Here is a 13733-nt window from a genome sequence, read left to right on the forward strand (position 1 = left end):
TAACAATAACAACAACAACAACAAAAAACCAAATAACTCCTCAACGTAGAGAAGCCATTTTTTCAGCATGTTGATAGCTAGGTCTACAGATTCACATTCCCTCCTGCTGCTGACTTTTGGATCCTTTCACTGTTCTTGGCATCTTTATCACAGTGCAAGCAGTCCTGAGGGCCAGCCATCCATTTTGGTCTTTTTTCGAAAGCATCATTGGTAAAATTACTTGTTAATGAAGATATTGACGCACAACAAACAAGAACCTGGTTCGAGGAAACCACGTCCTTCCGGATCTGATAGGAACAGGTGAATCCTGGGCTCTGATCTCAAGCATCAGTGTCACACGAGACACAGAGGTGTGGGCAAGGTCTGTGCGGGGTCCTGGGGATCTGCATTCTCGCCAAGTACCAAAGTACTGCTCATGTGAGTGTCTCTGGGTCCCATATAAATCCCGGGTGCATTTGTTAAACAAGCTAATTATGTGAATGAAGCATATCTATTTAGCTGTGCTGCAGTTGGGTGATTCTGCCATATATACATACATATATATATATATTTGGTGAAATTGTGTAGCCATGGACATTTCAGAGCCAGAATGCTAGGTCAGGACCTTGGCTTTGTTACTCACCTGTATGTCCTCCCAGGAATGTTACCCACCCTCCTTTTTTGACCCAGTTTCCTCAACTGCCAGGGTGGGATGATAGCAATTACTACCTCTCAAAACGTCGAGAGGATTCAATGTGTTAACACGTGTAAAGCACTTGGGGATATATTTAGCACATCATACATATCATGTAAGTGTTAGCTCTGATCCTGGTGATTTCAAGTCTTCAAAATGAACCTCCTTCCCCTCTGTCCTGAGGTCACACTGCATTTTGTCCTACTGTTTCCAACAGAACGAAATGCTCATATCTGCTTGGGAGTGAGGGCAGGTGTGAGTATTTAAAGACACTGATGACTTCTGCTCTCTCAGGGAAATCCTCTCCATTAAAAGAGCCAGAAGACTGCATTATGAATTTATAAATTCACAGAAAGTAAAGACAGGGAGGGAGGTCGATCCCAAAGGACACATTATCAGAATCGGGCTCCAGATGGAGAATTTATGTGATTCGATGTAAGTTTAAATTTAGAGATGATTTACTCCAAAGCTTAAGAGAAGAGGAAGGGAAAATGTTGGCCTTGGCTAGTTAAATAAATGTAGGAAGGGAAAATGTTGGCCTTGGCTAGTTAAATAAATGTAAGGAGGCTTCCCTGTTTCTAAAACTTAAGTGTGAGTAACTTACATTATTCACAGACTTTGTCCTTGATCTCATCCAGGTTTCTGACTCCTCGCCTTAACTTCTCTCTTTTAATATTTCTTTTTAGAAGTCTTTATTATGAGACAACTGCTTTTTAATAGGATGACAAGGAGCGTGTGTAAGAAGAAACAGGGTGTAGGGGACCCCTAGACTGCAGGTGTCTGGTGTCTTGTGGATCTCAGCGGTGCTCCCTCTGCCCTACCACGCTGTCTCCTCTTCCTTCCTCTCCCTCCTCCATTTCTCTTCCCACCCATCCCTTTTTCTTTTATTGATTTTGACCATCATAAAGTGGAGCTGCCATTCACTTTTTTTTTAATCCAATAAAAAAATGTTGCATAGAATTTCCGTCATCAGTGTCAGTGAATACCAGAATGGATAGTTGGAAAACGCTAATTTTAATGAGACACTTCTAAATCAGAGGCTCTATTCAACCTTGTTTTGCCATTTTATTATCTTACTGTGACTTGAGTCTCGCCCAAGAAGCACATGCAAGGTTTAAAAATCATCATGCTAAATAAATTCACAATCTTTTCATGGGAATAGAGGTGATACAATCAGGGCCTGGTGACCCTAAATTTGCTAATTTAAAGACAGGATTCCTAATCTGGTTACTAATTTTCCTTACCTCCAGGGGGATGCTGGTAAACGTTTAACAATTGCCTCTTTGGAAACAAAGCCCTTTTTGTGGTGTTGGCTGATTTACATAATACTCTGACTAGAGCCCAGTTTTGAGTTACCAATGTGACTCCACTGGACGCAGAGCTAAGAAGACAGTTGCACATGGGTTCTTGAAACCTGTTCAGGAAGGATCCTGCACAGCTCTGCTCACATCCCAGAAAAGATTACAGAGAGGCCAACCGAAGGGGAAGTCCCAGAACTGGCATAGAGATGGAACCTCGATGGCTTGCCTATGCTGAGGTGAGGGACACCATTCACACAGGCAGGTTGGGGGTCAACCACCACGTCTGCCTAACCCTTGGTAATCTCCCCAGCATTCGCTGCTATGTGCGGGCAGTCTCCAGAGTCACTGAGAGTTACACAGTCATGACTGGGGCAGTGTTGACAGGTTTGGGAACCCTAAGAAGGGGACCCTAAAGAGGGAGGAGCCCCACTTTCTAAGGACAGGGGTGTCGTCTGCGCGGTGGGGTGAGAGCGGCTTTTAGGTAACAGATGGCTGGCACCGTGTGATGCTGTATACTTAGTAAAGCACCCCATACAGGGGCAGTGAGAGCTCAGATCCAGCCCTCCCTCAGTGCCTGAGTTCACACCGTGGCAAGAGGTGGTGTCTCCTGGAAGTGTTCTTCAAGGCTTGAGGCCGGCGAGGCCCTGCCCAGGAATAACTTGGAGGGGAAGAGTATTTTCTAGGGGGGCAGGTAGATATTTCTGAGGCTCTATATCAACTAGGCAAGGTTTTGAACTTGAATAAAATTGGAGTTAATATTACTTCATTGTGCCTACAAGTTGCTGGGGCATTAACTACTTAATTATATAAGATATATGTACATATCCACACACGTATATGCATGTGCATGTGGATGCGCATATACATATTTAAATGGTGACGCTGTGTCTTAAGTTTAACCACGCCCTTCCTTTTCCCTCTTCCTCAGTGTGTGATTTCCCACTTAGCTCCCACAACCACCACCACCTCTCTTTCCCAGCATTCTCAGGGAGGATTGAGATTATTCTAATGGGACAGTGAGAAAAAAAAAAAAAGAGGGATATTATATTCAGCTTTTAACCACAGGCATAGGGACACTATATTCAGCTTTCAACAACAGATACTGGATTTTGTTGCATCTGCCACAAGTTAGTCTTTGTTGGAGAAAAGAACAATTTCTAAATTCCTTTAAATTCTTGTTAATCGATTTGGAGTCAAGCTCAGGAGATCAGCTGTTTCTTCCAGGGGAATCCGCCTACTTCTGTCAAAAAGGCTGAGCCATGAGGCTTAGCATTCCTCAGTTAGGGAGGCCTTTGCAAGTCAGACAAGAGGAAAAGGAATTCTGCTTTTAGCCTGGGTAGATTGTGGGAGGGAGGGTGGAGGTTGAGAAGATGTGTCAGGATTAGGCTCCATTCTGATAGGAAATCTAAACAGGGGTTAAAACAAGTATTTCTCTCTTGTCTGGGATGCAGTGAATGTGAGATCAGGTGGCTAGACAAAAGGACAATAAATTATAACAAGAGTCCCCCTTCATCGTCACCATGTGGAAGATAGCTTATTCAATGAGTCATAAACTCATGAACAGAAAGGGCAAGTCAAGGATGGGATGGCATCCACAATAAAAGGGGCTCAGGCTTCACCTTTCTTTTTACTCTACCATGATCCCCATTCCAAGGCTGCCTCATGGCCCAAGAAGGATGCTCTAGCTCTGTCTACCTCCTCTGCATCCCATTTAGTAAAGACAGAAAGAGATAAAGAAGACCACACTCCCTAACTTTAAGGATACTTTCTCAAATTTGACCATTTCATTAGCCAGAACTTGGTCATTTGACCACCAAGATGCAAGGGAAAGTGGAAAATGTACCTGTTATTCAGGGAAGACATGTGCAGAGATAAGATTCTGGTGAACCAACAGCGAGGGGAAAAAGTGGCATGAACAGATCTGGAGGTGTGTTAGAAATGATCAGAGATGTTTAGGGGAGTCAAGGACAGGGGACATTGTCCACTTTCTTGGCGTGGTCTCACTCCCATTAGAAAGGCCCCGTTGGTGTTGGAGCCAGATGGTGGCATCTGGGTTGGAAAGATGTACCTGAGTTTTCACTACTTTCATGCTCAGCAGGAAGTCTGTGGCTCCCAGAATTTCCCACAACCTTCCATGAGGAGATGTGGACATGTTGAGTTGGGCTGTGAGCTAGCAGAAGTCCAGAGTTGGGATAAAGATGCAACAGCTCACAGATCCTTTGAGACCGGAGGCCTGACAGATGAATAGGTGAAAAGGAGTGCTTGTCTCAGCATGGACAGAACTGCCAATCCCCATCAGACTCCAAGTATAACCAGAGTCCCTGTGTGATTCGGATCCACCGCCTTCTCACTGCTCTGAGGACACAGAGAGCCTCTTTATACACAGATACCATCTCAGGGAGGAGCAGGGAGGAGGGGAGGAAACCCCCAAAGACTGAGCATTTATCTGAGAAAAGCTTGGTTACCAGAAAGTGATGACTTCAACTGGTGATGACTCTCACTCTGAAACTTGGCAAGGTAACTGTTTTTACCTTCTTATGTGACCCAGTGGTGGGTGTGTGTGCGGGAGGAAAGTGTCAGGGGAAAGAAAGGCTCTTGGGAAGGCTTAGATGAATCATGGCAAATAAAGAAACCAATATTTTCATTAATCATTTGAGAAATAGTGTAACTGACTGGCCTATCTTGTATATGGACATAAAACAAAATTTGTAAGTCTGTAGTCATTTACTTTTGAGTTCACTCTCCTAAGAGTGCAAAAATCAGTGAAAATTCAAATTCAAATGATTTGAGATTTTAGATTTAGTGTATAAATGTGGCATTTAACTGTGTATCAGCCTGAAGACTTGACCTTAGGGTTAGACCGTCTTATACAAAAGATGCTGTTAGCTTAGTGATAACTCTTTTAAAATTGAAACTCAGAAAGATTAAGTTGAATTGTCCAGGGAATTAACCTCCCACAGATCAGGTGCTTTCCAGTTATTCAGGCGTGTGAGATTCATGCAGATGCTCTCAGAACCTCTTTTGAAGCTCCGAATAAAAACACACGCGTGGGAAGTTAGACATTTCAGTTACAAACATTCCTTTTCATCAACCAGAGTATTCAAATGCTCTTCTGATCTGGTGGTTTCTGAAGTGACCAAAAGAACTTGTTTTCTCCTTTCAGTGTTAAACCCAGACTCACTGACTCTGGACAGACAGTAATTATCTGGGGCTACTGCCCGTAATGTAGATAAAATCTGTGCGCATGTGGCATGCACGCATGTGCACATACACACATGCACACACAAAACCAATGAAGTGCTAACGCCATGCACACCATATTAACAGATGCAAAAAAACTAGTCCAACAACTTGCTTAAGTTTTTCATTGGAACAAGTACTTCTCACCTTGAACACTATGGCTAAAAATTTGTCTGTTGACCTGGCAAAAAGTTGAGACCACATTCTCCAGTTACCCCTAGATTTCTCGCCGACTAGCTGACACTTCGGTCTTAAATATTTGAAGCCACTGCCACCAGACTCCCGAGATTACCATATAGGGAGAGCTACAAAGGAAGATTGCTTTCCTCTGCTTTGTTGGTTCCCTTTGATGAAAAAATTATTTTTTATAAAGATATGATCTTTAGTTAGAAAAGGATTTCTATCCGGTGCTTTTCGTCCTGTGCTTGGCACCGCTCACCCGGCTGGCTGCCCTGCATGGCTTGGTGTTGACACAGACTGGCAGCGTGAACCTTAAACTGTTGTAAACACCTGTGAAATGTGGCCGTCCTCCCGTGGTCAGTGATGAAGCCTTGACATCGTGACTCTTGTCATCTGATAAGCTAGGGTCAGGAGTCACTTGATTGCTTTGCTTTTTCTTTGGCTGTCAAAGAGCCAAAAGCTTTCAATGTTTTTAATAAGCAAATTACCCAAATATGCACAGTCCTGTGGCACATATTAACTCATCAGAGGGCAATGTGAAGCTGTGGGGGAGGCCCTTGAAAGGTCAGGGGCTGTTCACCTGGTGTGATGTAACCATGAGACCCAGTTCTGGTGAGAACCATCTAGGTGTCTGAGATTGATTTGGGAGAGCCGGCAACAGGGAGCGGGGTCCTTTATAGCAAGGAATCACAGAGCACAATTTTAAGTGAATGTTTAGGTCTTTTTTTCCCCAGCGCTGACAATGTTTGTACTCTACAGGGGAAAGTTATGGGTAAGACTTTGATTAAGGAAGAACATTTTTCTTACAGCAAAATGAGTTTCAGTGTTTCATAATGTCTTGGAGATTGAAGTAACCAGCGTTCCTTTGCGCCACTCTTTGGGATTCAATGAATGTGAGACCAGGTGGCTAGGCAAAAGGACAATAAATTACAACAAGAGCTCCCCCTCATTGTCACCATGTGGAAGATGGCCTATTCAATGAGTCATAAACTCATGAACAGAAATGCCCGGGTAATGGGAAATTTTAATTGATATTGATAAATCTTTATTCTCTTCCAGGTCTTTTTTATATAACTGAGGAAGAGGTGGGAGATGGTATGTGAAACAAATATTTCAACACCATGGATGAAATACTGTGGGTAAACAAAGGGAGGGAAGCCTCTTGAATATAGGAGATTTTTCTCTGCTCTCCTGCTGCCTCTCCTTGTGTTTTCATCGATGCTTGAGATGAGATGGGGAAGCATCAGCCAGGGCATTTTGAGGGTTTTTGGAAATAGCTGTGTAATTCCAACCTTAACATTCTGCATTGATGTAGGACCCTTCAGGTATATAATCCCACAAGATTTCAGAGCAAATCACTGTGCTGACCATAGTATTTCTGAAACTGATCTAACCATACTTTGAGTTCTAAGTTAGGTGTTACAAGGAAGCACATTGCCAGAAAGGATTCAGTCCATGCAGCTCAAAAGTCAAATTCTTCCTTCCAATCACAGATTCCACAATGTGTAATCCATGGATACTTCTCGGCTGAACCTTGCAGAGATTTCTCAACAAAATGAATGATGAGGCAGAAAAAAACGAAGTGTTAACAACCCAAGCCAGCCCAGGCTCTCTCTGTAGGAGGGAGGCAAGTATTTCCAAATGAACTGAATAGTTGGCTTTTTTTTTTTTCCTTCTACATGATTTGATTTCATTCTGGGGCAAGACAGTTTACAACAAAGAATAGGCAAAAACAAAGTTGATTTTTAATCTATCCAGCACCGAGGGGTTGTCTCATTACCTAGAGGAGATGTTAATTTTTATCTCTTATTCAGTCTTTAACATTCTGCCTTGACTCTGGGGAGTGGTGATGGCCCAAGTTCTAACACTGAATTCCTCTTGAAACTGTGGTTTCCATATAACTTACAAAATCCTCTCCCATCCTACTCCCAAATCAAACCAATCCAGAGTTTTTCTGACTTCAGTCTCCATTGACATACACGTGAGCTTGACAATAAAACTCCTTGGATAAATGTTGTGGAAAATGGGTGCAGTTTTCATGTTTTACACTGTATTCTAGTTTCTGTGTCACCAAATTATGACTTGACATATATTCAGATATTCATTTTTTTTTTGCCTGTTCTTTAGGAGTCTATTGAAAAAGATCTCCCTAGTTGTACTGGGATACTATTGACATATAACATATGTAGGTTAAAGGCGTACAATGTGATTTAATACATGCATCTATTGCAAAATGACCTACACAGTAAGATCAGCTAAGACCTCCATCCTCTCACACAATTACCTTTTTTGGTGGTAATAGCTTTTAAGATCTCCTCTGTTAACAACTTTCAAGTATACAATTCAGTATTGTTAATTATAGAACCATGCTGTGCATTAGATGCCCAGAATTTATTCACTTTATAGCTGGAAGTTTGTACCTTTTGATCAACTTCTCCCCATTTCTCCTGTCCCTCCCCCAGCCCCAGACAACCACCATCCTACAGATTCAATTCCACAAATAACGTAAGCACCTAAAAGTATAGACTCATGGAAATTGGGTATAACCATGAGATAGAGCGACAAACCTGGGGTTTGACCTGGAGTTTCCTATTCCATGTGACCTTCTCTAATTGGCCTTGCATAAATCATACTGAAAAGATATGTTTCTAAACTTTTTTTTCTCCTAGACTTACTCATCAAATATATTTTCCCCACAGGAATATCCAGTATCATCTAAGTGGATAATTAACATTCAAGGTGCTAAGACCATGTCCACATGATGAAAAGTGTTTTGGAAAGGAATAAATGAGTGTATTGCTAATGAATTTCTTTTCCTTTACACAAAGTCACTGAATTATGCTCTCCAGACAGCCCACTGTCCAATAATGCGTTGATAAATGGAGGAATAGACCATCACATTAAGACCATCATTGGCAATTTTCAAAGTCGGTATTCAGAATCAACAAGCTATGAACTTTCTCTCCCAATTAGAGGTATTAACCCACCCAACTGACTGGCAGTGATGTACTCAATTGGAGACAGAAAAACAAAAGACATGCTCTGTTCTCAAGCACCTTTAGACCAAGGAAGTGTTTTTCCAACGATTTTTGCCAAGACCCATGCTAAGAGACATATTTTACGTTGCAATAAATGCAAAAGTGGCCAATGTCATGTTCGCTTTGCTACCTGCAATGCACACAGATGTCTTCTTCTATCATATTCTCTATTTTGCTTTAAAAATAAAGGCTGGTTGCAAACCATAACATGGATATCTCTAACAGGAGGATCTGACCCACAGTTTGCAAAAGAATGATTCAGTAGTTACAGTCAGTCTGTATTTTTGATGAATGCAGCAGATGGATATGGAGTTTTTAGGAAAATTTATATTCATAAACTAGATGGGCCAAAGACTACCCGAAGGACACAGTGTGTGACATTTGATAGGGGCTTGATAAAGATTTGATGAAATAATGGACAGAACATAGTAGAAAAGAAGAATGTATCATGGATATATCATAGCAGAGGAGCCAAGCAATTAGAAGAGGGATCAAACCCACCCACGTAGCAATGAACATTGAAGATCTTCCTCATCAACTTAGAATTACCTTTTATCCATGTAGTGGGATAATTCTGCAGGCAGGCATTCTGACATTCCACTGGAAAAGGGCTAGAAGCAAGTGGGAAGGCTTCAAGGGAACAATAATAATTTTTCTCTTTAATTTTAATTTTTTAATTTTTTTGGGTGGTGAGGCAATTAGGTTTACTTTTATTTATCCCTTTAACAGAGGTACTGGGAATTGAACTCAGGACCTTGTGCATGCTAAGCATGCGTTCTACCACTGAGCTATATTCTCCCCTCTAACCTTTATAATGCCAAGAGAGAGCTTCAAACATTGGAAGGACGGTGCACAGTGAACACTTCCCAACATATGGGGAGTTTCTCATGCATGAAATTTCCTTCCAGAGAACTGGTAGACCCACTTCAAGCCCACTTTAGGTGACATTTTCTTTGGCTTTGTCAAACCTTTAGACTTTTCTATAATCATGTCCTAAGAACACATTTTGTATTAAAAAATAAAGCTAGTATGTACTTCTTTATTCTTGTCACAAAGAAACATCATCAGTGAAGAAATATTACAAAAGTAAAGTCAATGAAAAAAAATATGAACCAGGGAAATGTAATTCTAACATCCACAGGGACCTTGTCTAACATTTTGGAGAACATGCATAAATGTCATCCGTGTATATTTTGAAGAAATATTGAATTATATCGAGGTATGGGAGTGTAATCTACTTTTTTTATTTAGATAGAGCATGAATATCTTTCCATGCCATCTATGTTCTAATAATTAAAGTAAATATAGTTAGTATTTTATTTTATGGCAGACTGTATTTTATTTAACTAATTCTCTATTTTGGAATTTAGGTTAGTGTTAAATTTCACAACTTTATATTCTTATAATCAATGGAAATCATATTACCGTATATAAATACATGTGTTGTGCACCTTAAATTTGCCAAATGTTGTATGTTTAATATATTTCAGTAAGAAAACCCACATATATTAATGATACAAGAATAAAGTATTTTGAGCAAGTGAGGTTACTTTTCGAAGTCTACTGGTTTGACCATGTTGCCTGGATAATTCAGACGGTAAGATGATGGAACACCTGATTATTTCAGTCAATGGGAAGAAACAACTGGTCAATGCAGGGCACGATGTTATCTTTTTCTCCCCCTCTTAGATGGGAAGACGCATTAAATTCTTAGGATAGCTCACAATCTCATGCTGCCTTATGTGAGACAGAAAGTGCTAACTGACAGAAGACACAGGTCAACAGCAGGCTTTCATTTCTCAGATGCCATACGAGAAAGAATTCCTTGCATTAATTTTCTCAGTTCAGTCTAGAGTTCTCTGTTAATTTCTCAAGGAAGTCAGGTTAGGGGCTAAACTCATTGGCCCTTCTAACATCCCCAGTGATGAATGGTTAGATGCCATGTTTGTCAAGACATAAAGAAATATAATATTGCCTGTAGTCGAAGGGCCATACAAATTTGGTGGATGGAACTGAAGATCACATTGTATTTCAGGGTCTTTATGGCATCATTTGTGGGCAAGAGTAAACTAATGGAGCCGCATAGTGAGTGGAACTACTGGTCACTATTTATTTCATAAAATTAGCATCCAAACATGCTGGATTTTTCACCCTTCAGCCGTCCATGCCATCATTTTCAAGACAGACTTATTTGATTTTTAAAAAATGGTAGGTGGGACTTAGGAAAAGGGAAGTGGAAAAGTGTATAATCCAAGATTGTGTGTGAACGTGTATAGATGTCCCCAAAGAACAGGTTTACTTCGACCCCATCTGTTTAGATGCGAATCTATACATAGTACAGATCTGATTATAGTCACACTGAGGAGAAAAAAAAGTCAAGGCGGCACCAGCTGTTTGATTTGTGGCCACCATTATTTTCACATTAGCACCTGTTGAGTTGGAGGTATTAACGCCAGTCAATTTTGCCTGTGCATCTATTTAGTGGAGTGTTCTTAAAAGCGACCATGGTAAGGTGAAGAGTCTGTTAGTGGATCATGATGTATTTGAAAAATTATGGAAAGTTGTCCTCACTCAAGGTTTTTAATAAATAAATGAAATAAACTGGGGGAGAGGGGGTGCCTAAAAGGACCTCAGAACAACTTTAGGATGAAGGTTTTCAGCAGGGCTGATTTCCCACATTCTGATTTCTGTGACCACCGGAGCTGAGCCTAAGCGTTGGTCCTGGGTGTGACCTCATGGCCACATAGACTCACGGAAAGAGAAGGCGTTGCATTTAAGAGACTTCATCACGCTTTTGCTTTTTAAAGTGCAACAACCCCAGAGAAGTTAGCTTGCTCTTTTTTGGCTTGGACTGGAGTTTATAGGAGGTTGTCAGTTCTTGAAATTTGTATTTAAGAATTTAGGAAAAGTTCTATTTATCACTTGTATTTCTGTAGCCAATGAGTGGATGACTTGAGATGATTATTTACAATGTTTCCAACACAACAAAAATGAGAATTTCATTAGATATAGGTGACTATGGAATAATGATTGTGGAAATAATCAAGTTGATATCTTAGCTAAGTCATTTCCCTCAACTTCTGTCTCCTCATTAATAATGTTCATATGACACTTTAGATCAAAATGCTTTTGACTGTCTCTGAATTAGGTATTAAGGGAACGATGCAGAAAAGAAATTTCCTTTCCGGATTGTTATTTTCCTGGCTCTCATGCAGGCACTATCAGAGTTTTTTTGTACTACAATAATTTTAAAGACACATGTAATAGTTATAATAGTCTTTGATAACCAGAATGATTTTTTAAAAGTAGTGTTTAAAATACTTCCAAATAAATAGAAAAACTTCCCCCATTACAAGATGAAAAATTAAACCATTTTATTATCCATCCATCCTTGGGTTTTTGACCTTCTACTGCAGTGGAGTTTAGCACCCTGCCTCAGCTTCTTTGTTTAAAGCATCTTAGCCACATCTGACAGCTTTACAGCCGGAGCATCAGAACCAGCTGGAGGGCTTATTAAAACTTGGGTTGCTGGGCTCACCCCAGAGTTCCAGTTCAGCAGCTTTGGGGCCAACTGAGAATCTGCATTTCAGATCAGATCTCGGGTGATACTGAAGCTGGAACCGCACTTTGAGAACCACTCCTTTGAAAAGATTCGGTTCTGTCTTCCCTCTTACGTGAGTTCCTTCACACACCTGTGCAGCAGCCTCACGGTGTGAAGAGTAAGCTGAGACAGCAGAAAGAAGAAATGACCCTCCGCTCGCTAAGGTACCCATTTTCTTACTGAAGTTACAAATTCCTGATCTGTGATCACTCCTGGTAAGTGATTTTATTACTATCCAGCCATCAGCTTGAATTCCTCTCTTGGGAAAATGCTGCGATGATAAAGCATCAGCAGACACCAGGGGGAGGTTCTGTTTAAGGCATTACGGGACAGGTATATGACACGTACTCCGTCATTTGCTGAATGAAAACACAAATAAATCAGCGATATCCTCTTGAATTCATGCATTTCACTATTTACCACCACTGCTCTCTTGTTCATCACCATCTCCATCGTGAAAAGAAAATTAGGAGGAAAATCACTTTCTGCACATACTCCTCTCCCTTAGCCATCGTGTTACGTTTCACTTTTCTTTGCAATCTGGGGGTCCTTTTGTCCTCAAGAAACTTAGGAGGCAAAGAAGAGCAGAAATCACTCTCCACTGTCTAGATGAAGGAACGAGGCTCAGAGAAGGGCTTTTAGGTGATGGCGTGGGACTGAACCAAGGCTTTTCAGTCCCAGGGCAGGGGTGGTCCTCACTGCATGGGGACATCACCGTTGGCGCCGAGGTGAACAAAGGGTTACATGCCGGGAGCAGCTGTCTGCTAGGCACTGACCGGGGATAATGGGAAGGAATCAGCTGTTAGGGCTGTGAGACCTCCCCAGGGAACCCCCCCCCCTGTTGGCCCTGCAATAAAAAACTTGGAACACCTGTGGAGTCCCACCTCACCGGCAACCAGTGCACCTGTCGGCCACTGTCTTTCCACACTCAGATCTGGGTAGAAAACCAGACCAGAGAGCAGGTGGAGCCTGTCCTGGGACCACCTGCCTGTATGGCCCCTGTTTTCTCCTTCTTTGCAGTGTTACTACTTTTCTTGCCCGGGATCTGATAATTCCCTTCTCTGCATCTCTGCATCTTGAAATTGAGGTTACTAAGGTAAAGCCCGGACCACGTCTGTGATGCAAGCTTGGAAACAGTCTGGCCTGCCTCATTAGAACTCACGTGTCATTGAACTTCATCCCACTGGTGCTGGGCCTGGCATGCAGAGGGCAACTTAACACGTATTTGTAGCTATGAATGAATATTGTCCAGGAGACAGAACCAGGTCACTGGTGGACATTTAATATTCAAAAAAATATATTGTGTGCTTCCCCTTTGGTGGGCATGGCACAATGTATTGGGGATGTACTGGGGAAAGGAACTGATCCATTTCCTGCCCTTAAAAGATCTCAGTAGGAAATACAGACAATTTAGCAAGTGGTTGCCATGTATGTGATGGAATGGGATCCAATAGGAAAAACACTTATGACCTTTAGGCTCTGTCTTGTACGGAATCACAGGACATCTTGGCGCCCTCAGGCCCAGCTGACACTGCAATCTGAATTCTTCTCTTCAAGAATTCACTGTCTTTTTCTGCTTCCTGCTCTAGCTAGCTCTTTCCTGGCCTTATTTGGCCCTAGGTGTGGACCTTACTTGCCTCCTGGTGGAATTTTGATCCTATGGCATTACACCAGCATCAGTGGGTCACTACCTCAGCAAC

The sequence above is a fragment of the Vicugna pacos genome, chromosome 27, assembly GCF_048564905.1.
Source record: "Vicugna pacos chromosome 27, VicPac4, whole genome shotgun sequence".
Taxonomy (NCBI): domain Eukaryota; kingdom Metazoa; phylum Chordata; class Mammalia; order Artiodactyla; family Camelidae; genus Vicugna; species Vicugna pacos.